The 26,068-nt window shown below is 42.6% G+C and overlaps 1 pseudogene; it reads left to right on the forward strand.

Annotated features, from left to right (window-relative positions):
* The window catches only part of LOC122215030, a 32,222-nt pseudogene extending 13,565 nt beyond the window's left edge, over window positions 1-18,657 (forward strand).
* Window positions 18,658-26,068: the final 7,411 nt, after the last annotated feature.

Genomic DNA, 26,068 nt, shown 5'->3' on the forward strand with positions numbered 1-26,068 from the left:
CTTACCTCCTCAATTAATCTGAGGTCCTGTATGCTCCATCCGAGCTGAAGTCACTTACCAGAACCAAAACCAGTAGACTGGTTAAGGTGAGAAAGGGGGCTCAGTACCAAAACTTTTCCTTAGGGGTAGGTCGGGGGTCTTTCCGATTCAGACACTGGTATAATCATGGGAAAGACACCTATGTGGAGGCAGAATCTATGTGAATGATTTAGACTCAAAAGCAGGAGCAAAGGAACAGAATAGGTAAAGAAGCAGAGGTTAGGATGTGGTCTGTCTAAAATGATGTGCTTGGATGAAGCTCATTTGCCCTGAAACTTTTAGTTCAAGTCCAGATCCTGCCCCTTCAGGCAGGATAGGTTGGCCCTTAAGGTAGTACTCCCCAACTCTGGCACAGACACTCTTGCATAGGAACTATCGAATCCCTTATTATAACATCTACCTCCACCCAGGACCTAGCAGGTTTTCCATTAGAAGGAAGGGAGGTAAAGAGGGAAGAAGAGAGACAAGCAGATTGTTAATCCCCTCCTCTCTGCCAGTTCAGAAGGCCAAAGTGAGCCCAAGTAAGTTGCCATCCTCACACCTACCTATTCACACTCAAACCCACACACCCAGTTGTTTGGTAATAATTGCCTCATCTTTCATGATTTGGAGATTGCTTTTTTTTTTTAATGATTTTTTAACATCTCTATGCCCAATGTGGGGCTTGAACTCACAGCCCCGAGATCAAGAGGTGCATACTCTACCAACTGAGCCAGCAAGGCGCCCCAAATTTGGAGATCACTTTAAGCTCCCTGGTAGGTCTTGAGTTCCTCAAACACAGGGACTTTATCTGCTATTTTTTGTATCTATCACTGAGGAACAGGCATGGTTTCAGCCTCCAAGGTAGGCATGGAGGGTCCCAACGCACTGCTCACAAGGGGATTGGGGCAAGATTCTGCTTGCAGTAAAGCATGAATGGTTGGGACACCTCTGTGGGTTCAGCCATTGTGTCATTGTGTAGTTTACTGCAGTTCTCTCTCTCTCTCCATTCCCATCCACAACACCCAAAGCCAACATGCCAAGAGAGAAGGAGAGTTCCCCACTCCAATTAGACTTCCCCAGGCCTCTGCCTTTCAGAGTTAGCGGTTAAGTGTGCAAGTGTGCCCTGAGGGTCCTTCCCATGGCCATCGGCAGAGGAATGGGGCCTAACACCATAGGCCCATGTCTGAGGCCCTGGAACAGACTCAGGAAGAGCACCATTGGGATTTGAAATGGGTCTGCCCTGTCTCAGTCTTTACTATTTTTCCCAATGGGATCACACTGGGGAGGGGAAGGGAAAGTTACTATCATACTGCTGTTCTTACAATGGCCTCTCCCTCTAATCACAGGCAAAATCAGAAAACTAAGTATATCCAGGGGAATTCTGAGCAGTAAAAACAAACAAGATTTAAAAACAAAACCCACACTCCTCACCAACTAGAGAATGAAAAATTCTGCTCCATTAGGTGAAATCTGATTTCAGATCAACAGAATGTAGATGGAGGAAAAAGCCCCTGTGACCCAAGAGTGAATTAAAGCTGCCAAGCAAAATCCAAACAGCAAAACAGACGAGGCATGTGGTTATGATTAATGTGAAAGAGAGGCTATGGGAGAGAGAGGGGCTGACCCAGTCATAGCTACACAGAAGCAAGCTTTCTGACTAGGCAGGCCCGCCTCAGCTCACCTTTCCTGTTCCAGGCCCTGGGTGTTATCTCTGAGCAAACAAAATCTTATCTCTTATCAGGTGGAGCACACCACAGGGTTGACCCAGCACTTGACCCACACAGAGCCTGCCTCTCTGGACCTGAACTACGACCCAGTGGGTAGGCAGGACAGGGACTTTTCCATCCATTATACAGATGAGAAAATAAAGTCCCAGAAAGATTTGCTCCAGGTCTTCTACTTAGAAAAATAATATAACCAGAACTTGAATTTGGCTGTTCTAACACCAAGCTTAGAACTCCTTGCAGGGTCCCACGGGCCTTGGGCCTCTGCAGGAAGGGAAGGAACTCAGCTGAGTAGTCAGTGAGGTCCCTTGGGCTTCTTTCATCCCTTTCAAACAGGAAGTGAGAGTGCAGACTCCAGTCCAGCCCCCAACCAGCCCTATTATTCCAGTTACCCACCCCCCCCCCCCGCACCTCCACCCCAGGGCTCAACACACTTTCAATGGGTTCAAACTGGCCCTTGAACCAAAGGCATCCAGTCAGCCACACTCTTTCATGCCAAAGCTTTCTCTGGTAAAACAAATCTATAAAGAGAGATTTTTACTGAGGAGGCCCCACCCAGCTCAGCCAAAGAGAGATAATGGGTGGGTGACAAGGCTTCCTATTTTAGGAAATCTGTCAGTACTCTATCAGCAGAGCCTGGGCCTTTGGCCAACAAGGCCCTGGAGAGAAGAGTGAGAAGTCAGGGAAGCTATTGTGAACTCTGTGTCCCCACCACGGAGGGTCTTGGGCTCAGTGTGTGTTGGGTGGAAGGGGTGTGATTCAGCCCCTCTGAGCTCATGCTAGAGCAGTGCCACTATGGCCTGGTCCTCCCCCAGAATCGCGCCTCCACCTCCACAGGACAGAGACGTCCTTCCCACAGCCTGAACCCCCCCCCCCGCCCGCCTCCTTCCCCTGGGAAGTGGGTGCTAGGAGGCTGCCCCGCCCCTACCCAGTGTCCACAGAACAGGCCCAAACCAGTCTTCTATGTTCTCCTCAGAGAGGAAGAGGTGTCACCCCCTTCCCACAGCAGCTCTGTGCAATTTCCTCCTGCGTAAAAAAGTGACAGCAACACCTTCTTCCTGGAATACCGTATCAATTAAATGAGAAAATGTGTGTAAAGCATCATACACAGTGGGCACTCAAGTAAATCATTTGCCCCTTCCTCCCAGGAACAGTTCTGATTCTCCGGTAGCCTGGGCCTCCCCACAGGTCTTGCTCTGTATCACCAATTACAACTTTCCCTAAACCCCAAAGACAGTACTCTCCACCCCAGCTGCATATTCCCATGTCCTCCAGGCCCATCTGTGTCCCACAGTTCTGGATATTTTCCTTATGAAGCATGTATAGCATTTGCCACAAGCTCAGAGCTCTAAGACCCTGCAAGACCTAAGTTTGCATGGGGATGGAGAACAAAGGGAAGGTTCACACAGCATTCAGGCAGTGGGTGGGAGCAAACACAACCCCTGGGTGCAGTCCCTCTCCTTTGACCATCACAGCATCCATCCAGTGCTCTCAACAGCATGCACGAGGTACTCATTTTGCAGGGTACTAACCCTTATTGCCATTTCCAGATACAGTATACTTCTTTTTATGGGATGTTTTTCAAAGTCTTACTCTGCAGATTTCTGATGTTAATGCATGCTATCTTCCTTTAAGAATTTTCTTTGGCTCAGCCCCTCCCACCCTACATCCCAAGACTGAAGCAACCTCAGGAGCTGAAGCCAAATTGCCATGCCTAGCAATTATGAGTGTGGACACCCTCTCTTCCCAGACATTTTCAACTCAACAGTAAGGAGGTCAGTGGCAAGCTGGGGGCCCCAGCAGACCTGGTGGGGGCAGCCAAAGGACAGAGCGTCAGCAGCTTCCAGAGAATGAACCAAGACATTTCAGGTTAAAATCTCTGCACCAGCCCCGGGCCAGTGCAGCATAATGGGGAGTGACTACAGGAAGCAGTGTAAAAATCAATACTGAATGGACAGCTGACACAGCACCTATGAAAACAGACAACCATTGGGTCCTCTCCTCCAAGGATCTGGTGGCCACCACCAGCTGCAGCACAAGCAAGCAAACTTTCTAAATCAAAATAGTATCCTGGGTCTGAGAAATAATACAAGACAAATCACCAGAGCTCGGGGAGAGGTTTTAACAAAGTCCTGACACACCTGAGCAAAGAGTAGCTAAAATAAGACCAATCCCCTGAAGGGCTGTCAACCATCATCATCATAATGGCCACTACTACCTAATGATGGGGGCAAGGAGATGGCAGCCAGGAGGTGGCTGGCTGAGGGGCCTCATCACCCTCATCATCCAACACTGGCTCACCTTCCCCAGGGACACAGCTCCTACTCTGGGCCTGCCTGTGGTTGATGAAGTGAATAAGGAAACTAGATTTGTTTGGAGATCACAAAGCAAGCTAAAATAGAGGCGGAAGCACAAATTCCTGGCAGACAAGGCCTGCTACCAAGTGTTGGAGATTCACACTGAGTCCACCAGGAAACAGGAAGTAGTGGAGTGGCCCCATGCAAGGTGTTCGCTTATGTCTGCTCCCCTACCAGCACCTTCCTTCCCTGGGACCTTGAGTAGGAACATATTTTTAAAGTACCCAGGGATACCATGTCTCTGGGAGGACCCTGTCACACATTTTTCCTTTTGTCTTTCAGCAAGGGCACTCTTTTCTCCTTATTTAGTGATACTATGCAGATAATGCTCTTCAGGACCAGGGCTGGTTTTGTCAGATAATCCAAACACCTACTGGGTGCCCACCAACACGTCCTATTAAAAACTGAACACTTTGGGGCGCCAGGGTGGCTCAGTTGGTTAAGTGTCTGACTTCTGCTCAGGTCTTGATCTCACAGTTAGTGGGTTCAAGCCCCGCGTCGGGCTCTGTGCTGACAGCTCAGAGCCTGGAACCTGCTTCCCATTCTGTGTCTCCCTCTACCTCTCTGCCCCTCTCCCACTCACACTCTGTCTCTCAAACACAAATATAAACACTAAAAAAAATTTTTTTAATGAATGCTTTATTAAGTAAAGAAAGGAACAAAAAAGTATATCACACACCCAGAGACTATGGGTCCGGGACATGGGGGCTGTGTATGGTTTATCTAGGAGCAACTCAGGATGGTTCCCCTTCAGGACAGGCAAGGAACCCTAAACTGCCCAACCATGTGGGAGCCCTTCTACCCCTAGGCTTCTTGGTCTCAGAGGACATCCCGGTATTTAGTAACCCAAGCCAGGCATCTGTGCCTTTCTCTGCTGGAGCCCGGCTTCGTGCTTTCCCACCCAGCAGAGGTCCTGCTGCAAGTGAAAATCCCAGCCTGATGAATGCAGTTTGCTGACAGTGGCCTGCCCGAGCTGTATCTGGCACACCTGCCTCTCTTCCCCTTTTTCCACCTCAAAGAGTGGGAAAGGGTTTCTTTTCTGTTGAGCCCACAGCTGATGAGCTGCAAGGCGCCACCTGACATGAACTCCCTAGTGGCAGTCCTGTGTGGTTGCCATGGCGCCCTGAGGGCCACTCAGCTCCCGGAGCAGACCCAGCCTGCGACTCCACAGGCAAAAAAGGCAGAAGGTCACTAAGATGAGTGAATGAGCAGGGGCAATAAAATCTCATTTCAGCCAATATACTTCTCATCAACCCAAACAAGCGTTCGACTTCCTTTTATACTGTCAACCTTAGAGAGCAGAGGTTAAAATAAAACCTTAAAGGACAGGTAAATGAAGGATATACAAAGAAGCTGGCCAATCCATCAGGCAAAATATAAGCCTCTGGCACAGGGCAGGGGCTAGATAAATATCTGTTAAATGAAGAAGGGAATAAAAGCAACTCAAATGTGATTTAGGCCTCTTAAGGAATATTTTCTGAAAAGGCACAGTCAGCATTAATAATTAGCATATTAGGTGTATCATTTTCTGCCCTCCAAAATGCTTTCATGCCTTATCACTTCTGATCTTTGCAACAACAAAAGGCACTAGAGCTGGGCTGGGACATCATTTCCATTTTGCAGCTGAGAAAACTAAGACACAGAGAAGTGGCCTGACCAAGTGACTCAGCACATTGGTGGAGGCCATAGGAGGAGAACTCAGAGCCCTGGCTGCTGACCCCCCCTCTCCCACCTCCTCTAATGGCTCAGCCACAGGCTCTCCTCCTCCCCCTTCCCTGGGCAGTGGACATTTGAGAGGGGGCAGGAGACTCAAGTCCTGTCCATGCCTCGGCTCACCGGGGCCCAAGAATGATGAAATATTTATTTGGTGATAAGACACTGCCCTTCAGATCAAATGGCTGCTCGGGCCTGGATTACCTTACAATAAGGTAGACCCAATGTCAGTGTCTGCAGCCTACTGGCCTGAGTGGCTGAAGGGTCCCTCACTCCAGCTTGCATGTGAGCCATGGCCAACAGCTCCCCACCCCAACCCCTCGGGCAGGGAAGCAGAAGGACCAGGAGGAGAATCTAGAGACACAGAGCATAGACTAAGCGCCCCTCATCCCCAACCACAACCCCTCCCCTGGATCATCTGGCTTCTGGCCCTTCTGCTTCCCTTTCCTCTCTCAGTGATGTCACCAGGGAGCCAGCCTCCTCTTGTTTCCTCGGAAGAAGGAGGAAACCCAGAGGATCTCTCCCCTCAGGGCTGCCCGTTGATCAAAAGACATCGTTCCTACTACTGGGAACCATTCAGGATAAAATGCACAAACGTGGGGAAACTACAAAGGCTGTAGAAAGTGGACAGATTGCCCACAAACACTGTCCCAGTGACTTCCTAGTTGGCGTTTTAGAGCCCCTGTCACCTCGAGCTCCACGTGATAGGCTCAGCACACTTCCCCTCTCCTCAGCCCAGCCCGAGCTCTCAGGCATGAGAAAACACTGTATGCACCAGCCTCTGGTGTTCTCCAGAGCCCCCAGCTCAGACTCGCTTTAGTGTTGAGGATTAAATGAGGTAAAACATAAGAAGCTATCTGAAATGTTTTAAAATATATATGCCAAATGGTAATAAGGTTTGTTGTCGTGTTTTTCTCCTTTTGACTCACCCCCATGTGCTCCCAGCCCCAGGAAGCTGACCTCTGAGAAAGTCATCCTTCTGGGCACCCTCGCTGATGGTCTCCGGTTTGAACAACGGGAGACATCCAGCAGGAAAAGTGGTTCAGGGACCAAAATTCCCTTCTCCCCTTTGCCCTTTAGCCTCAGGGAGGTAATGGCTCCCAGGTGATGGAAGTCTCTGGGCACCTCCCTATTTGTTTCCTTAACCCTGCTTGCATCTCTGTTAATCTCTTAATTAAAGTTTTTCATTTGAGCCACCTGGGATAAATTGTTTTCCAATTTATCCTGATAATTGATAATCCTGATAAATCAGGCCCGTGACTGATAAACTCAGACACATCCACATCCGTGTCCAGTCAGCTCAAAGGGCCACCCTTGTGTTCCTCCATCACTGGGAGCAGAGAAACCACAGTGTCCATTGATGGTTAAGCTGTCTTCAAGACAGAGCTTCCAAATTCCCAGCAAGGCGACCTTGCCCTTCCTTCCTCCTCCCGTCGTTCTAGCAGCACATTCTTATACAGCAGCTCGGCGTGGGCTGCCAGCAGTTTGACATCAGGATGGAAGAATACAGAGGCCTAAGAGGTTCCGCATTTTCTGGAATCTAATGATTCTGCTGATCCTCTGGTGTTTGGCAATAGCTCTTTCAATGTCGAGATGCTTAAATCACTTCTTTGTTCTTTCTGCTGTGTAACTAGGGCACCACTAGGAGTCTGGAGGAATTGCTGTTTGAGGTAGGTATTTTGGGGGTGGACAGGATAGTTTTTCCCCTTGTTTTGGAGGACTTAAACCATGCACTTGGAAGAAGGTCAAATTTGTTTGGGATTTTCTCCTGCAGTAGGTTCACAGCTGATCCCTTCTTCTGTCCCTTAGTCTCTAACATTACTTCCCCCTCTCCCTCAGGGTGGGTGTCTACTTTGCGAAACACAAGTCCTGCCTTCTTCTTTTGCGTTTATCTCACTCTAACTCCCAAGTAGCTGTAAGCTTCACTGCCAAGTGCCTTCCATTACACATTTATTTATTAAAGGCCTGCCACGCGCCAGGTGAGATTAGGGAAACGGGGAATGATAGTGACCAAAGACAGGAGGCCCAGGACCTCACAGTCTAGCATAAGGCAAGGCTAGAAAAGGCTCAGGGAATTCAAAGAAAACCCGGGAAGGGGAAGCAATTGAGGATGGGGGCTCCCCCTGGGCTGTGCCTCCTGACCATGAGTGTTCTAGGGCAGGGATCGGGTTCACAGCTAGCCTATTTTCCACACCTCAGAGAACATGTGCTTCATCAATAAGTAACCACACCTGAGTTACTATGCAAATAAGCTCAGCTCTACTCTCTCAACAGCCAGGTTCACTTTTCCACTAGCCTTTTCTCCAGCTCCCAGACTCTGTGCTATCTTGACTCTGTGGCACTCATTTATCATGGCCTGTCATTACCGAATGAGACACCAAGCATGAAAAAAGACAGTTTGAAGGGTCTTATCTGGTCTCCCTCAGCCTGAGTTTGTTTGGAGGGCCAGTGTTTATCCTGGCCCAATCTCCTGCTTTTGCCAGAGAAACTACCAGCAGTGATAGCTAAATCCATTTAGATTAGGAAAAGGCAGAGAGAAAGGAAAAGCCAGCAGAATGAACCCAGCAGGGAAACCAATTTTGCTGCAGTGAACTAACTGCCTTGCGCATTTCAAATGCAGCTCAATGCTAGTCCTGGTTCACCTTCACTCACCTCACAGCCACAGGCGAAGTTCAGCTGCTAGGAACTTTGATTTCAATTCAGACTGATTTCCAAAATGTCCTGGGGATTCTAAACCTTCACTCCCCCAAACACTTCAGGGTAGGCCATAATGAATCTTACATCTTGCATTTATCTGAGAGAGGAGGTTCCAACAGTCTATGTGAGGGAGACAGGAAGCAAAGACTAAATAGGAAATCTGCCATCCCTTTTTGTTCCCATTTCCTTTCGTGAAAACCCTTCGAATCAAAAAGTCATTGGATGTGGGAGTTAGGAGAGATGTTGGGGATCGCTCAGGCCAATGGCCCCTCCTCATTTTAGAGAACTAATGGAGAACACAGGCCGTGATCAAAATCCCAAAGCCGGTGGCTGAGCTAACCCCGGCTCCAGGCCAGCCTTCTGCTGGCTGCACTACTGCCCTGGGAATTCGTGTGCAAGGCACGGGCAGAGGGGGCCATGGGCCCACTCACGGAATAATGAAGAAACTCTGAAGAGGAAGAAATCAGCTGACTTTTAGTTCGCCATCCAGGCTGGCTGTCACGAGGCTAAAATTGGAAGCAGGTGAATCTGCCTGATGAGAGCTGAAGGAGGAAAGTGAGGAAGAGGGAGGGCGGGAGGCAACGAATATATTTCAGAACAAACAGAATCTGTGACTGCATTTACTCCGTGTTCTAGGGTGGCCGCGTTTGGCTCAGAATGAAGTAAGGGCAATATGTCCCTGCAACAGGAAAATGCTTCTTGTATAAATAAAGGTCAAGGCAAGTCTCAGATGTGAGTAAAGGACAGGGGAAGCCGCTTGTGGTGATTGCAGTGATACGCCACCAGATTTCCCTTCCAGAAGGAAGGATTTGTTCCCCCACATGTGAAGCGCTGCTAGAAGACTCCTGGCTGTCAGACCTCTTTGAGACTGCCTGGGCCAAAGGAAGCTGCCCTGCCCAAGGTCCTGCCTTCTGGTGGCAGCCCCCAGCCAGGGACCCAACCACAGGAGTGTGAAGACCTGACCCTCTAGCCCCATCTGGGCACACCTTCCCAGCTTCAGAGCTCTCCTGGCAAGCTGAATTCTTTGTTGGGATTGCTTCAGGGCTTAACTTCTCCCCTGCCCATACTTTCTCCTCCTGCCTTCCACACTGTTGATACCAAAAACACTCCCTAGTGAACAGCAGCCTGCACATAGATCCCCATCTCCGTCAGCTTCGGGGAGAACCCATATGGCAACACTGCTCATTAAATCAATATACAGAAGGCACAGTGAAAACCCTCCATCCACTGAATCTGATCAATAACCCATCTCTATGAAAGAACATTCCCCAAGTCCTGATTTAGAGAATGAAGTTAAAGCTCTGTAGGTTACAGGCTGTCACCTCACTGCTGATTGCAATGTGTGTATGGAGCCATTCAAGTGCCAGAGCAGTGAGACTGACAAGGCTATTCCTTCCCTTGTAGGACCACACCCTATCTGAGCCAGTCAGCCAGAAACAAGTCCAGGCAATTCTTAAAGACTTTTAAAGAAGATTCCGGAACCACCTCTGGCACCCTTTGTAAAGCCGATAAGTCTTAACTATCAGAAATGTTCCCCTGAAATAAATTTAAATTCCTCACACCCATATTAATTTCTTTTTGTTATCTTACACAGAGGTAGAAAACACTTAGAAGCTTCTTCGTTTAGTGACCCTTTGGGATTCATCTCCAATCTTTTCTTCAAGGTGAATGACCCCATTCCCACTAGTTTTCCCACCAAAGATTCTGCTTTCAATCCTATTATCTCTATGGCTTTCTGTGAAAGCCACAAAAAACCCTCTTTCAAACCTTCATTTGAATGTTGGTCAATTTAGGGGCAATGCCAATTTCTCACCTATTAGAGTTAATTTGATCATCCTCTGTGAAATATGGCACTCAGTACTTGACAATTCACCATCCATAAGCAAGCAAGGGCACTTTCCTTAGATTTCCACTCTTCGAAGCAGACATTCCCACAGCCTGGAGATCCTAACAGAGCTTCTCACTGAAGAAGTAGGAAGACATCAAGAGATGAGAAGAAAAATGTTAAACCTGAGGCCTCATGGTTCCTAAGAACCAAGAAGCCACTGTGCCCCAGAGAACAGGAGGGAAGAGAGACTCTGCAGAACTTAGCCAGAGGCAGACATCTCATGTTTGACAGTAATGAACCTCTGCCTATGAGAGAAATCTAAGCACATTAGTTACTTCCTTCTTGCCAAAACTCCGTGAGATATTTAGATTTCTGAGCTATGAATTGAAAGCGAAATAAGCCCTTTTTTGTTTCCCTGTGCTCACTTCAGGATGCTTTCCAGATTTGCATGGTAAACAACAATTTATAAAGGAGTGCATTCGCTTATTTTGCTGTATCTCTGATCCTCTTTGCCAGAGCACAACCCAGTAATTATTATGTTTTAACTATGGATTGGTAGTTTTTATACTCTTTAGGAAAACTCAAACTAGTGATTTTCAACCATTTGGCAAGACCTGTAGACATTTCGGTTAGTCATGACTGGTTGCGGGTGAGCAGGAAACTCTACCGACATCTAGTGGATAGAGGCCAGAATGCTGCTAACCATTCTAGAGAGCCCAGGATAGTCTCATACAACAAAGAATTATTTGGCCCAAAATGATGATAGTGCTGAGGTTGAGAAAAACTCTGACTCACAAATAATTCTGTGTCCTCCTAAATTTACTTACCTCTTCAGGAAGTTTCATGCATTGTTTCTCCTCCTCTGGCCTGGAGAAATTACAAGCTGCTTGACCAACAAGGTCACAGTCTTTCTGTTTTATTCTTTTTTTTTCCTTGATGAAGGCAGAGCTAAGGAACAAAGACAAGTAAAACCTCAAATATAAGGTGAAAACAGCTTAATCTTGGCTCATGGACTACCTTCAAAAGCTATGTGTTGTGTGGGTACCTTTGAACAAGCAGACCAAGTCAGAAAATAACAAGGAATTATCACCAAAAACCATAAGATACCTAGGAATAAACGTAACCAAAGAGGTAAAAGATATGTACTCTGAAAACTATGAAACACTACTGAAAGAAATGGAAAATGACACAAAGAAATTGAAAAACAGGGGCACCTGGGTGGCTCAGTCAGTTAAGTGTTCAACTTCAGCTCAGGTCATGATCTTGTGGTCCGTGAGTTGGAGCCCCGTGTCGGGCTCTGTGCTGACAGCGCGGAGCCTGGAGCCTGCTTCAGATTCTGTGTCTCCCATTCTCTCTGCACAACACCCCCCCACACACACACACCTAGCACTCTGTCTCTCTCTTAAAAATTAACATTAAAAAAATGTTTTTAAAGAAATGGGAAAACATTCCATGCTTAAGGATCAGAAGAAATGTGTATACATATATGTGTGTGTGCGTGCACACACACACAAACACACATACAATGGAATATTATTCAACCATCCAAAAGAATGAAATCTTGCCATTTGCAATAATGTGGATGGAGCTAAAGTGTATTATGCTAAATGAAATAAGTCAGAGAAAGACAAGTACCATATGATTTCACTCATATATGGAATTTAAGAAACAAAACAAATGAACATGGTTGGTGGGGAAGAGAGAGGAAAACCAAGAAACAGACTCTTAACTATAGAGAACAAACTGATGGTTACCAGAGTGGATGTGGATGGGGGGATGGGTTAAATATATGATAAGTATTAAAAAGGGCACTTGTAATGAGCACCAGGTGTTGTATAGAATCACTAAATTCTACATCTGAAACTAATATTACACTGTATGTTAACTAACTGGAATTTAAATAGAAACTTAATTAGAAAAATAACAAGGACTTCCCAGAATTACTTCCTAGATCAAGGTCTTATTCTGAGGCACAAAGAGATGCCTCTTGTTCTTAACTGTGTAATAATCTCATCTTCCCACTTTGAATCAAGGATTGAATACTATGTAAGCAGAATAATCAGGTACCCTCTTCACTTGATTTTGAAACCATCCCAATGATTTTGAGAAAACAGACTTCCACAATATGGCTGTAAATTGACCAGCCCGGGCTGTTTCTGTGTATACATTTCTTACTTTTCTGAAGAATAGATTGAACATGTTAAAAATTTTTGAAGGTAAAATTATGATATGGCAACAGCTTTACAGGCAGCCTATGCTACAACCTAGAGTAGCACAAACAGAAAAGTCAGCCAAGTCATGAGGGCCCAGTCAAACATATAACAGTGTGGGATCACTGCACAATGGGCAGGATCCTATTACAATATGGCCTTTGAAATGTCTTGAAAAGAAATCCTATGTCTAGAAAACAAAGCCCTTATTTCCAGGCCCCAACTCACCCCACTCATCCCACCCTAATCCCTGCTTCAACTGAATGAAAAAAGGTCAAAAACAGAAAAGGTGCTAGGATTTTATAACATTTTAATACAGAGTAACTTTTTTTTTTCTTTAAAGGGCCATCTTCTAGGGGTGCCTGGGTGGTTCAGTCAGTTAAGTGTCCTACTTTGGCTCAGGTAATGATCACGGTTAATGGGTTCAAGCCCCACATCAAACTGTGCTCACAGCTCAGAGCCTACAGCCTGCTTCAGATCTGTGTCTCCTTCTCTCTCTGCCCTCCCCTGCTCTCACTCTGTCTCTCTCTCTCTCTGCTCTCTCTCAAGAATAAACATTATAAATAAATAAATAAATAAATAAATAAACTTAAAAATAATAATAAAGGGCCATCTTCTTCAGAATGCAAATCCCACCATGAATGGTTTTCAAGGAGGATTCTGGGGAAGGGTAAAAAGCACCAGGAATCTATCTTTCCACCTAATCAACAATTGCTCTGGCAGAATCTGTCTGACAGTCTAACTCTTTGGGGACTCTAGAATCTACTGAAGGCTTATAACTTCCAGGGGAAGACTTTAATAGTAAATTGGTTACTTTGAGTCAATTTCAGTTATAGTACAGTAGCAACTACCCCTCTCACATCCCCAGTCCCAAAGCAGGCAGCTGTGCACCTTTTCCTGGAGCAGTGTGCACAGATTGCAGAATCCAGGTGGGTAAAAAAGGATATATCTTCCAAATATAGTGTATCTGTTCTCTGATTACTGATTGCTGCTTCTGATCTCAGAGATGCCAACAAAGAGGAAGTTGGCCATTGTTGTTGCACTTCCCTCCATTGTTGCAAGCTTCTCCCCCTTCCAGCTGAAGTAACTTCCAGAGGATTGAAAGGGTCAGTATTCTCTTTTTTCCTCCCTCCATTTTTCTCATTTTCCCTTTTTGGGAAGCAGACATGAAAGAGTAGGATGTTCAAAAGCAACTCCATATACGGGGAAAATTAGAAAGTCATCATGCACACCCAGGGAAAGGTGCAGGCTCAGAAAAGACTTGAGAAGATATTAAGTTTACACCTCAGGCAGGTTCTTGGCACAGAGACAGCGTACAACAATCAAAAACCCCAAAACAATAAACAAAAACTATAAAGCCTTAGGGAAGGGAGAGAATCTGATATCCAGAGTTACCACATTATTAGATTCAAATGTCCAGTTTTCAACAACAAAAAAAATCACAAAGCATATTTAAAAAAAAGCAAAGTATGGTCCATTTAAAGGAAGAAACAAATCAACAGAAACTGTCCCTGAAAAGAACTGATAGCAGATCTACTAGACAAGGACTTTAATACCACTGTCTTAAAGATATTCAAAGAACTAAAGAAAGATTTGAAGAAAGTAAAGAAAATGATGCCTGAACAAAATGGAAATATCAATGAAGAGATAGAAAAACAAAAAGAGGAGCACCTGGGTGGCTCAATTGGTTAAGCATCTGACTTTTGATTTCAGCTCAGGTCATGTTCACAGTTATGTTATCTAGCCCCATGTCAGGCTCTTTGCTGGGCGTGAAACCTGATTAAGATTCTCCCTCTCTCTCTGCCCCTCTCCCCAACTCCTGCTCACTCTTTCTCTCTCAGCAGAAGAAAGAACCAACAAACTTGAAGATGGGAAAACAGAAATTATTAAGTCTGAGGAACAGAAAGGAAAAAAAATAAAAGTGACCAGAACGTAAGGGACCTGTGGAATACCATAAAGTGGAACAACATATGCATCATGTGAGTCCCAGAAGAAGAAGAGATAAAGAAGCCAAGAGAATATATGAAGAATTAATGGCTGAAAACTTCCTAAATTTGTTGAAAGACATGAAATAAATATCTAAGAAGACCAATGAACTCCAAGTAAGATGAACTCAAAGAGACCCACACTAAAACATATTATTATTAAATTTCAAAAAACAAAACCAAAGAGAGAATCTTGAAAGCCACAAGAGAAAAAGGACTTGTCATATACAAGGGGTCTTCAATAAGATTATCAGGAAATTTTTCATCAGAAAATTTGGAGACCAGAAGGCAGTGCTATTCAAAGTGCTAAAAGAAAAAAACTGTCAACCAAGATTCTATATCCAACAAAATTAACCTTCAAGAATGAGGGAGAAATTAAGACTTTCCCAGATAGGGGTGCCTGGGTGGCTCAGTTGAATGTCCAACTTTGGCTCAGGTCATGGTCTCACAGTTCATAAGTTTGAGCCCCACATTGGGCTCCATGCTATAAGCCCAGAGTCCACTTTGAATCTTCTGTCTCCCTCTCTCTTTGCCCCTCTCCCACTCACACTCTCTATCAAAAATAAAAATAAACATTAAAGAAAAAAAGAGTTTCCCAGGTAAACAAAAGCTGAGGGAGTTCATTACCACTAGGCCTACCCTGAAAGAAATGCTCAAGGGAGTACTGCAAGATAAAATAAAAGAACACTAGTCAGTAACTTGAAGGCTTATGACAAAATAAAGATCTCAATAAAGGTAAATACATAGGCAATTATAAGAGTTATTATTACTGTAACAATGGTTTGTAACTCTACCTTTTGTTATCCACATGAATTAAGAGAATAATACATTTTCTAAAAATTATTAGTCTAAAAGCTAATATTATTGTAACTTTGGTTGTAACTCTAATTTTGTTTTCTGATTAATGCATTTACACGAATTAATTTATGGTTTGTGGCACAAAATGTTCAAAGATGTAATTTTGTGACATCAACTATGTGGGAAGGGGACAGAGCTGTTACAGGAGCAGGGTTTGTTTGTTTGTTTTAATTTAGTAAAATACACATAACAAAATTTACCATCTTAACCATCTTTATGTGTCCAATTCATTGGTGCTAAATACATTCATAATGTGCTACCATTACCACCATCCATCCCCCTAACTCTTTCATCCTGTAAAACTGAAACTCTATACCCATTAAACAATAAATCCCTGTTATCCCCTCCCCTTGACTCCTGGAAACTACCATCACACTTTCTTTTTTTATTATTTTTGACTACTCTAAGTACCTCCTACAAATGGAATCATACAGTATTTGTCTTTTTGTGACTGTGATGTTATGTTCAGGAAATGATCAGTTTAAGTCCTCACCCCAGAGAAGCTGGGCAAAAATAAAATAGCATAGAGCCTTTACAAGCAGACTGTTTGCTCTCTGGACTGGTCAAGACTTGCAATTCAAAACCCATGATTGTTAACCCATAAATGTTTAGATCTTTAAGCAAGCTGGCAGAAATCTTTGAAAATTCTATCCCATTGGTGGGCGCTGTTTCCAAAATGTACATTCTCGGGTTGATTCTGTACTTTCAACCTGTGTGAGCATGTGTGTGGTGAGGAAATTGATGAGGGTTTGTTACTAGACATGTTGATCTGTGTATAGCCAAAGAGTTTAAGGCTGATATATACTTCTTGTTAAGCACAAATTCAACTTAAGCTGGCTCTGTATGATCTGATGCAAGAACACAAGGTAACAGAATATAATTCCTTAGATGAAAAAGGCAGAGGCTCCTCAGTGGCCTTAACACATCAACACATGTGGGAGCTTGATGGTAGAGTATTAACTCAATGGAGGACTGAAAACATTTGGTGGTAATTATTCCCATGGGCAGTTTGAAAATACAACATGATAATGGCAGCCTCTCAGCCACAATGCAATTTATACTAAAGAGCCAACTAAATAGAAACAGGGATCAATTTAGGAAAATCTTCAAAATGTATCTTAATAGCCTCTTTTTTAAAAACAGTGATTAATACTGCCTTTTTTGGTTTTGTTTTTTACCATCCTATGGCAATGCAACTGAGGGAGGATACTGACAGATTCATTATTTAGCATGGGAGAAAAGGGCATCAAAATTACTTAAGGAGTATGTGTCTTTTCCTCCTTTTACATACAAATTACATCTGTGCTACTTTCCAAGTTCCTCTGCATTAGAAATTAAAATGGCCTCTATTCTAGACCAGCAATACATATAATAGCTCTAACTTTTAGGTTAAAGAATCCTGACTTCTATAACCAGGGCATCAGTACATTAGGCATTCTGCAGCAGCTTTTCCTCAATAAGGAAATATGGTAGCTCTTTACTTACTTTATCTACTCAAAAAGCTTCATTTAAAATTAATGGAAACAAGAAATTCAATCTGGCCTTCCGAGTTTAGGAAAGAGGTTTCAAATTGGGGGCCTACAGGTAAAGTTTGGTCTGTAGATGTGTTTTGTTTGGCCTACATAGTACCCTGAAAATCAGGACTGCTCACATCAAATCTACATTGCCAATTTCTGATAGGGTAATTCTGAGTCCATAATCCTGCATAACAAAAATTAGCTGGAATTTACCATAATCCCTTTCAAAAAGTCACCAGATCCTTCTATGCCTAGTTGTGAAATGCCTTACTAATATATAGTAGTACCCGGCTTCTATAGATACTTGAGTGACCTTCAGTCTGGAGTCTAAAACATCGAGGAGAGATTGACACAGATTCCAAGACCTGTAGGGTACCTGTAGATAATTGACCTTACAAAAGAAACAAGAAGAAATTGCTACATAAATAATAGTACCTTTATTAGTTATCTAATTTTTTTTTCAAGAACTCAACAAATTGTAACTACTAGCAAATTGACAACTTTATATGTTCAGTAGTGCTACTCTAGTTCAACTTTGTTAAAATGCTATTTTTCCCCATAAAACTAATATTACACTATATTTTAACTAACTGGAATTTTTAAAACATGCTGTCTTCTTCCAAAAAGGAATGGAAGAAATTTCTGTGAAATAGAGAAAGTTCAAGAAAATAACCAATGAGGCTGTTACTTTGATTTTTAACTCATGCTTTAGCAGTCTAACAAAATTGAAGGCTACTAAAAAGTAATATTTTCATCTGTCAAGATTAAAAAAGTGATTATATACAGTGATTATTTCTTAACTAATCCAGGATTTAGAAAAAGTCCTAAATGTTAAGAAAACTTTTCATTAGATTAAATTTTTGTTTTAGAAAACCTCTAAGCCTTTCCAAACAAATAAAAATAATGGAAATTCATTTTGATAAATGCTTAACCACAATAATTAAACAGAAATGCAAATACATGTTAGTACAATGAAATATTTCTGACTCTGGAAGAAACATTTTCCTCTCTTTCACTGGTATGGCGGAAAGAACACCTAACTTGAAGTCAAAGATTAGTTTATCGAGACCTTTGCTACATGATCTTCAGCATATCGCTTTGCCTTCTGGTCCCTTTCCTTTGCCTATAAAATGGGGATCATAATCTCTATTTCATAAAATTGTTGTAAGGATTTTAATGAGAATATATATCAAAATAGTTATCACAGTGTCTGGCACAGAGAGCACTTAAAACATTTGTGTTCCTCTTCTCTTCCACAGGAGGTCTACACACCACCACTGGGGCTGCCACCACGTCTCTAGTGATCCCTGAGAAGTTGCAGCACATTTTGCAAGTGCCCAACACCAATATCAATGGGTGGTGGAAAGTAACCTTTGCCATCACTGCAATTAAGGGTGTGGGGCAAAGATATGCTCATGTGGTGATGAGGAAAGCAGACAATGATCTCACCAAGAGGACAGGAGAGCTCACTGAGGATGAGGCGGAATGTGTAGTCCCTATTATGCAGAATCCACACCAGTGTAAGTTCCCAGGCTGGTTTTTGAATAGACAAAAAGACGTGAAGGATGGAAAATACAGCCAGGTCCTGGCCGATGGTCTGGACAACAACTTTGCGAAGACCTGGAACAACTGAAGATTTGGGCCCACAGAAGGCTGGCACCACTTCTGGGGACTTCATGTCCAAGGCCAGCACACCAAGACCACAGACTGCCGTGGCAGCGCCATGGGTGTGTCCAAGAAGAAATAAATCTGTAGGCCTTGTCTGTTAATCGTTTATACGCCTATAAAAAATTTTCTGTTCTTTTCATACATGGGAGGCAAATGCGTTCCCCATAGAAAAAATGAAAAAGCCATGCGGGATGAATAGGCAAAGCACTGAGGATTTTTAGGGCAGTGAAACTATTCTGATACTTGTCATTATAAATTTGTCCAAACCCATAGAATGTACACCAAGAGTGCACCCTCATGTAAACTATGGACAGGGTGATAATGATGTGTCACTCGAGGTTCATCAAATGTAACAAATGTATCACTCTAGTGGGGGATACTGATAATGGGGGAGGTTGTGCATATGTGGGGGCATGGGGATATATGGAAAATCTGTATCTTCTTCTCAATAATGCTGTGAATCTAAAACTGCTCAAAACAAAATCGAGTTTTTTTTAGAGCCATGGGTTTAGAAAAATGACTAATCTTGAATATTTTTAACCAAATGTAGAATTTCTATTATAGCTATTTCAATATAGCTGTCAGAGAATAATGTTATAAATCAAACATTAATGCGGTGCTGACCCTGAAAATTATGGCTACTAGTATGACTCAATACACAACCTAAAAACAAAGCAGGAATCTAACAACAATGCACACATATGTACGTGTACAAGACACGTATAAGAATGTTCATGGAAGCACTATGTGTATTAGCCCTATGCTGGAAACAACTTACATGTCCATCCCTGCTACAACTGTGGTGTACTTATATAATGGAATAATAAGCAGCTTTGAGAATGATTAATTGCAAACACACATGGTGGAAAAAATCTCACAAAAATAATAAAGGGCAAAAGAACCAAACACACAGAAAAATTCATTATGATTTCTTTTATATATAATTCAAAATCAGGTAAAACTTATGATATGAGAAGTCAGAATAGAGGCTATCTTTGGGAGGGGATCATAGTGACTAGAAAGGGGCTTCTTGGATTACAGCAGTATTCTGTTTCTTCACTTTGGAGGTAGTTACACAACGTGTTCACTTTGTGAAAAATTATTGAGCTCTAGAGTTATAATTTGTGCATTTTTCAGGATGTATTATTGGGTATATGTATGTTTATATATCAATAAGAGTTACCATAAATAAATAAAGCAACAGTAAATTCACAACATGAACATTAAATATGGGAGGTACTAGGTCCAGCCTGGTATTTATTCATGCAACTATTTATTGAAATTTACTTTGTACCCAGTACTGTTTGATTTTGGTGATACAGTGGTAAATGTTATAGGCTGAATTGTGTCTTCCCAAAATCCCCATGTTGCAGCCCTAACCCCTAGTACCTCATAATGTGACCTTGTTAGGAGACAGGGTCTTTACAGAGGTAATCAAGTAAAATGAGGTCATTAGGGGGGGGGCCCTACTCCAATATGACGGGCGTCCTTATAAGAAGAGGAAATTTGGACACAGACACAGGCATAAAGGGAAGATGACATAAAGACAGAGGAAGATGGCCACCCATAAGTCAAGAAGAGAGCCAGATATCTGGAACAGATTCTTCCCTCACAAGCTTTCTAAGGAAGCAGCCCTGCCAACACCTGGATCTCCTCAACTTGTAGCCTTCAGAACTGTGAGACAATCCATTTCTGTTGGTTAAAACACTCTGTAGTACTTTGTTTCAGCAGCCCTAGAAAACAAATACAGTTAACCCTAGCTTATTTCCCATACCCTCAAAAGGTACTGTCCTTGCCCTCAATTACAGTACTGTTCCCAACTACAACGATGATAACTGCAATAAAGGGAAAATTTGCCTAATTGAGAAAGTCATGAAAGGCTTCCCTGAGGAAGTTTTAACTAAGCTAAAAACTGAAGTAAAAAAAATATATTTTTATTTACTTAAAAATTTTTAATGTTTTTTTTTTTGAGAAAGAGAAATACAGAGTGCGTGTGGGGGAGGGGCAGAGAGCTGTCAGCACAGAGCCCCATGCAGGACTTGAGCCCATGAACCATGAGATCATGACCTGAGCTGAAGTCAGATGCTTAACTGACTAAGCCACTCAGGCATCCCTAAAAGAAATTACTGACTAGGTAAAAAGAAAGGGACAAGGCTTCCAGGTAAAAGAAATAGCATATTTTAAAGCCCTTTATGTAGAGACCACTTTTAGGCAAACAGGCTTGAGCAGCATAATGTAGAAAGGGCCCACAGCAAACCCCTGGCTGAATACAGACAGGGCCATCAGGAGACTCACCTCAAAATATCTATAGGCCTTAACTGATGGATGGGCTACTTACAACCAGCAGTTACCAAAAAGGGAAAAATTTCATACTTTCCCATCTCACCTCACCTTCCAGCTTTAAATACAGCACAGCTCCCCCGTCAACTGGCTCGTTGCACCCTGCCTTTCCTCTGCTGTCCTGCCTGCTGCTCCCTTGCAGTGTATTCAATAAACTTCTATCTCCTTTGTTCTGCCTCGAATGAATCCTTTCACCTCCCCCACCAACGGCTTCCACCTGATGGTCACCCCCCATCTGGGAGCCCCCATTCGATCAGGAGAGACACGTTTTTGTCTTTTAACTTTTTTAATGCTTTATTTTATTTTTGAGAGAGAGAGAGCAGTGGAGGGGCAGACAGAATCCGAAGCAGGCTCCAGGCTCTGACTTGCGAGTACAGAGACCGATGCGGGGCCTGAACCCATGAACCGCGAGATCATGACCTGAGCCAAAGTTGGACACTTAACCAGGCACCCCAGAAGAGACACACATTTAATCACCACACATTACAGGAGGAACAAAAAGAAAGCACACATCTGGGTGAAGAAAGTGAGGAGTACAGTAGGAAAGAGGCTAGAGAGGCAGCTGGAATCCTGATCATGCAGGCCACGTTAAGGATTTTGGACTTTATCTCAGGAGGCACTGAGACGACCAAACACTTAGTGCATCATAATATGATAGGATGTGAAGTACTCAACATACTTGTAAGTATTCTTGTCAAAAATAGCTGAACCTAAATCTAGTCAAGTCTTTATTTTTATTTATTTTATTTTATTTTTAACGTTTATTTATTTTTGAGACAGAGAGAGACAGAGCATGAACAGGGGAGGGTCAGAGAGAGGGAGACACAGAATCTGAAACAGGCTCCAGGCTCTGAGTTGTCAGCACAGAGCCCGACGTGGGGCTCAAACTCACAGACCGCGAGATCATGACCTGAGCCAAAGTCGGCTGCTTAACTGACTGAGCCACCCAGGTGCCCCTATTATTTTTTTTAATATATGAAATTTATTGTCAAATTGGTTTCCATCAACACCCAGTGCTCATCCCAAAAGATGCCCTCTTCAATACCCATCACCCACCCTATCCTCCCTCCCACCTCCCCCAAAAGAGTTTGTTCTCAGTTTTTAAGAGTCTCTTATGCTTTGGCTCTCTCCCACTCTAATCTCTTTTTTTTTTTTCCTTCCCCTCCCCCATGGGTTTCTGTTAAGTTTCTCAGGATCCACATAAGAGTGAAACCATATGGTATCTGTCTTTCTCTGTATGGCTTATTTCACTTAGCATCACATTCTCCAGTTCCATCCACGTTGCTACAAAAGGCCATATTTCATTCTTTCTCATCGCCACGTAGTACTCCATTGTGTATATAAACCACAATTTCTTTATCCATTCATCAGTTGATGGACATTTAGGCTCTTTCCATAATTTGGCTATTATTGAGAGTGTTGCTATAAACATTGGGGTACAAGTGCCCCTATGCATCAGTACTCCTGTATCCCTTGGGTAAATTCCTAGCAGTGCTACTGCTGGGTCACGGGGTAGGTCTATTTTTAATTTTCTGAGGAACCTCCACACTGTTTTCCAGAGTGGCTGCACCAGTTTGCATTCCCACCAACAGTGCAAGAGGGTTCCCGTTTCTCCACATCCTCTCCAGCATCTATAGTCTCCTGATTTGTTCATTTTGGCCACTCTGACTGGCATGAGGTGATATCTGAGTGTGGTTTTGATTTGTATTTCCCTGATGAGGAGCGACATTGAGCATCTTTTCATGTTCCTGTTGGCCATCCGGATGTCTTCTTTAGAGAAGTGTCTATTCATGTTTTCTGCCCATTTCTTCGCTGGATTATTTGTGGAGTTTGGTGAGCTCTTTATAGATTTTGGATACTAGCCCTTTGTCTGATATGTCATTTGCAAATATCTTTTCCCATTCTGTTGGTTGCCTTTTAGTTTTGTTGATTGTTTCCTTTGCTGGGCAGAAGCTTTTTATCTTCATGAGGTCCCAATAGTTCATTTTTGCTTTTAATTCCCTTGCCTTTGGGGATGTGTCAAGTAAGAAATTGCTACGACTGAGGTCAGAGAGGTCTTTTCCTGCTTTCTCCTCTAGGGTTTTGATGGTTTCCTGTCTCACATTCAGGTCCTTTATCCATTTTCAGTTTATTTTTGTGAATGGTATGAGAAAGTGGTCTAGTTTCAACCTTCTGCATGTTGCTGTCCAGTTCTCCCAGCACCATTTGTTAAAGAGACTGTCTTTTTTCCATTGGATATTCTTTCCTGCTTTGTCAAAGATGAGTTGGCCATACTTTTGTGGGTCTAGTTCTGGGGTTTCTATTGTATTCCATTGGTCTATGTGTCTGTTTTTGTGCCAATACCATGCTGTCTTGATGATTACAGCTTTGTAGAGGCTCAAGTCTGAGATTGTGATGCCTCCCTCTTTGGTCTTCTTCTTCAAAATTACTTTGGCTATTCGGGGACTTTTGTGGTTCCATATGAATTTTAGGATTGCTTGTTCTAGCTTCTAGAAGAATGCTGGTGCAATTTTGATTGGGATTGCACTGAATGTGTAGATAGCTTTGGGTAGTATTGACATTTTGACAATATTTATTCTTCCAACCCATGAGCACGGAATGTTTTTCCATTTCTTTATATCTTCTTCAATTTCCTTCATAAGCTTCCTATAGTTTTAAGCATACAGATCTTTTACATCTTTGGTTAGGTTTTTTCCTAGGTATTTTATGCTTCTGGGTGCAATTGTGAATGGGATCAGTTTCTTTATTTGTCTTTCTGTTGCTTCATTATTAGTGTATAAGAATGCAAGTGATTTCTGTACATTGATTTTGTATCCTGCAACTTTGCTGAATTCATGTATCAGTTCTAGCAGACTTTTGGTGGAGTCTATCGGATTTTCCATGTATAATATCATGTCATCTGCAAGAAGTGAAAGCTTAACTTCATCTTTGCCAATTTTGATGCCTTTGATTTCCTTTTGTTGTTTGATTGCTGATGCTAGAACTTCCAACACTATGTTAAACAACAGTGGTGAGAGTGGACATCCCTGTCGTGTTCCTGATCTCAGGGGGAAAGCTCTGTTTTTCCCCATTGAGGATGATGTTAGCTGTGGGCTTTTCATAAGTGGCTTTTATGATGTTTAAGCATGCTCCTTCTATCCCAACTTTCTCGAGGGCTTTTATTAAGAAAGGGTGCTGAATTTTGTCAAATGCTTTTTCTGCATCGATTGACAGGATCATATGGTTATCTCCTTTTATTAATGTAATGTATCATGTTGATTGATTTGGGAATGTTGAACCAACCCTGCATCCCAGGAATGAATCCCACTTGATCATGGTGAATAATTCTTTTTATATGCTGTTGAATTCAATTTGCTAGTATCTTATTGAGAATTTTTGCATCCATATTCATCAGGGGTATTGGCCTGTAGTTCTCTTTTTTTTTTACTGGGTCTCTGTCTGGTTTAGGAAACAAAGTAATACTGGCTTCATAGAATGAGTCTGGAAGTTTTCCTTCCCTTTCTATTTTTTGGAATAGCTTGAGAAGGATAGGTATTATCTCTGCTTTAAACGTCTGGTAGAACTCCCCTGGGAAGCCATCTGGTCCTGGACTCTTATTTGTTGAGAGATTTTTGATAACTGATTCAATTTCTTCGCTGGTTATGGGTCTGTTCAAGCTTTCTATTTCCTCCTGATTGAGTTTTGGAAGTGTGTGGGTGTTTAGGAATTTGTCTATTTCTTCCAGGTTGTCCAGTTTGTTGGCATATAATTTTTCATAGTATTCCCTGATAATTGCTTGTATTTCTGAGGGATTGGTTGTAATAATTCCATTTTCATTCATGATTTTATCTATTTGGGTCATCTCCCTTTTCTTTTTGAGAAGCCTGGCTAGAGGTTTATCAATTTTGTTTATTTTTTCAAAAAACCAACTCTTGGTTTCATTGATCTGCTCTACAGTTTTTTTAGATTCTATATTGTTTATTTCTGCTCTGATCTTTATTATTTCTCTTCTTCTGCTGGGTTTAGGGTGTCTTTGCTCTTCTGCTTCTATTTCCTTTAGGTGTGCTGTTAGATTTTGTATTTGGGATTTTTCTTGTTTCTGGAGATAGGCCTGGATTGCAATGTATTTTCCTCTCAGGACTGCCTTCGCTGCATCCCAAAGCATTTGGATTGTTGTATTTTCATTTTCATTTGTTTCCATATATTTTTTAATTTCTTTTCTAATTGCCTGGTTGACCCACTCATTCTTTAGTAGGGTGTTCTTTAACCTCCATGCTTTTGGAGGTTTTCCAGACTTTTTCCTGTGGTTGATTTCAAGCTTCATAGCATTGTGGTCTGAAAGTATGCATGGTATGATCTCAATTCTTGTATACTTATGAAGGGCTGTTTTGTGACCCAGTATGTGATCTATCTTGGAGAATGTTTCATGTGCACTTCAGAAGAAAGTATATTCTGTTGCTTTGGGATGCAGAGTTCTAAATATATCTGTCAAGTCCATCTGATCCAATGTATCATTCAGGGCCCTTGTTTTTTTATTGACCATGCGTCTAGATGATCTATCCATTGTTGTAAGCGAAGTATTAAAGTCCCCTGCAATTACTTCTTATCAGTAAGAAGTAATCTTATCAGTAAGGTTGCTTATGTTTGTGAGAAATTGTTTTATATATCTGGGGGCTCCCATATTCGGCGCATATACATTTATAATTGTTAGCTCTTCCTGATGGATACACCCTGTAATTATTACATAATGCCCTTCTTCATCTCTTGTTACAGCCTTTAATTTAAAGTCTAGTTTGTCTGATATAAGTATGGCTACTCCAGCTTTCTTTTGACTTCCAGTAGCATGATAAATAGTTCTCTATCCCCTCACTTTCAATCTGAAGGCGTCCGCAGGTCTAAAATGAGTCTCTTGTAGACAGCAAATAGATGGGTCTTGGTGTTTTTTTGTCCATTCTGATACCCTATGTCTTTTGGATGGCTCATTTAGTCCATTTACATTCAGTGTTATTATAGAAAAATATGGGTTTAGAGTCATTGTGATGTCTGTAGGTTCCATGCTTGTAGCGATGTCTCTGGTAGTTTGTCTCACAGGATCCCCCTTAGGATCTCTTGTAGGGCTGGTTTAGTGGTGATGAATTCCTTCAGTTTTTGTTTGTTTGGGAAGACCTTTA

This window comes from Panthera leo, chromosome A3 (genome assembly GCF_018350215.1).
Source record: "Panthera leo isolate Ple1 chromosome A3, P.leo_Ple1_pat1.1, whole genome shotgun sequence".
In the NCBI taxonomy this organism is placed as follows: Eukaryota; Metazoa; Chordata; class Mammalia; order Carnivora; family Felidae; genus Panthera; species Panthera leo.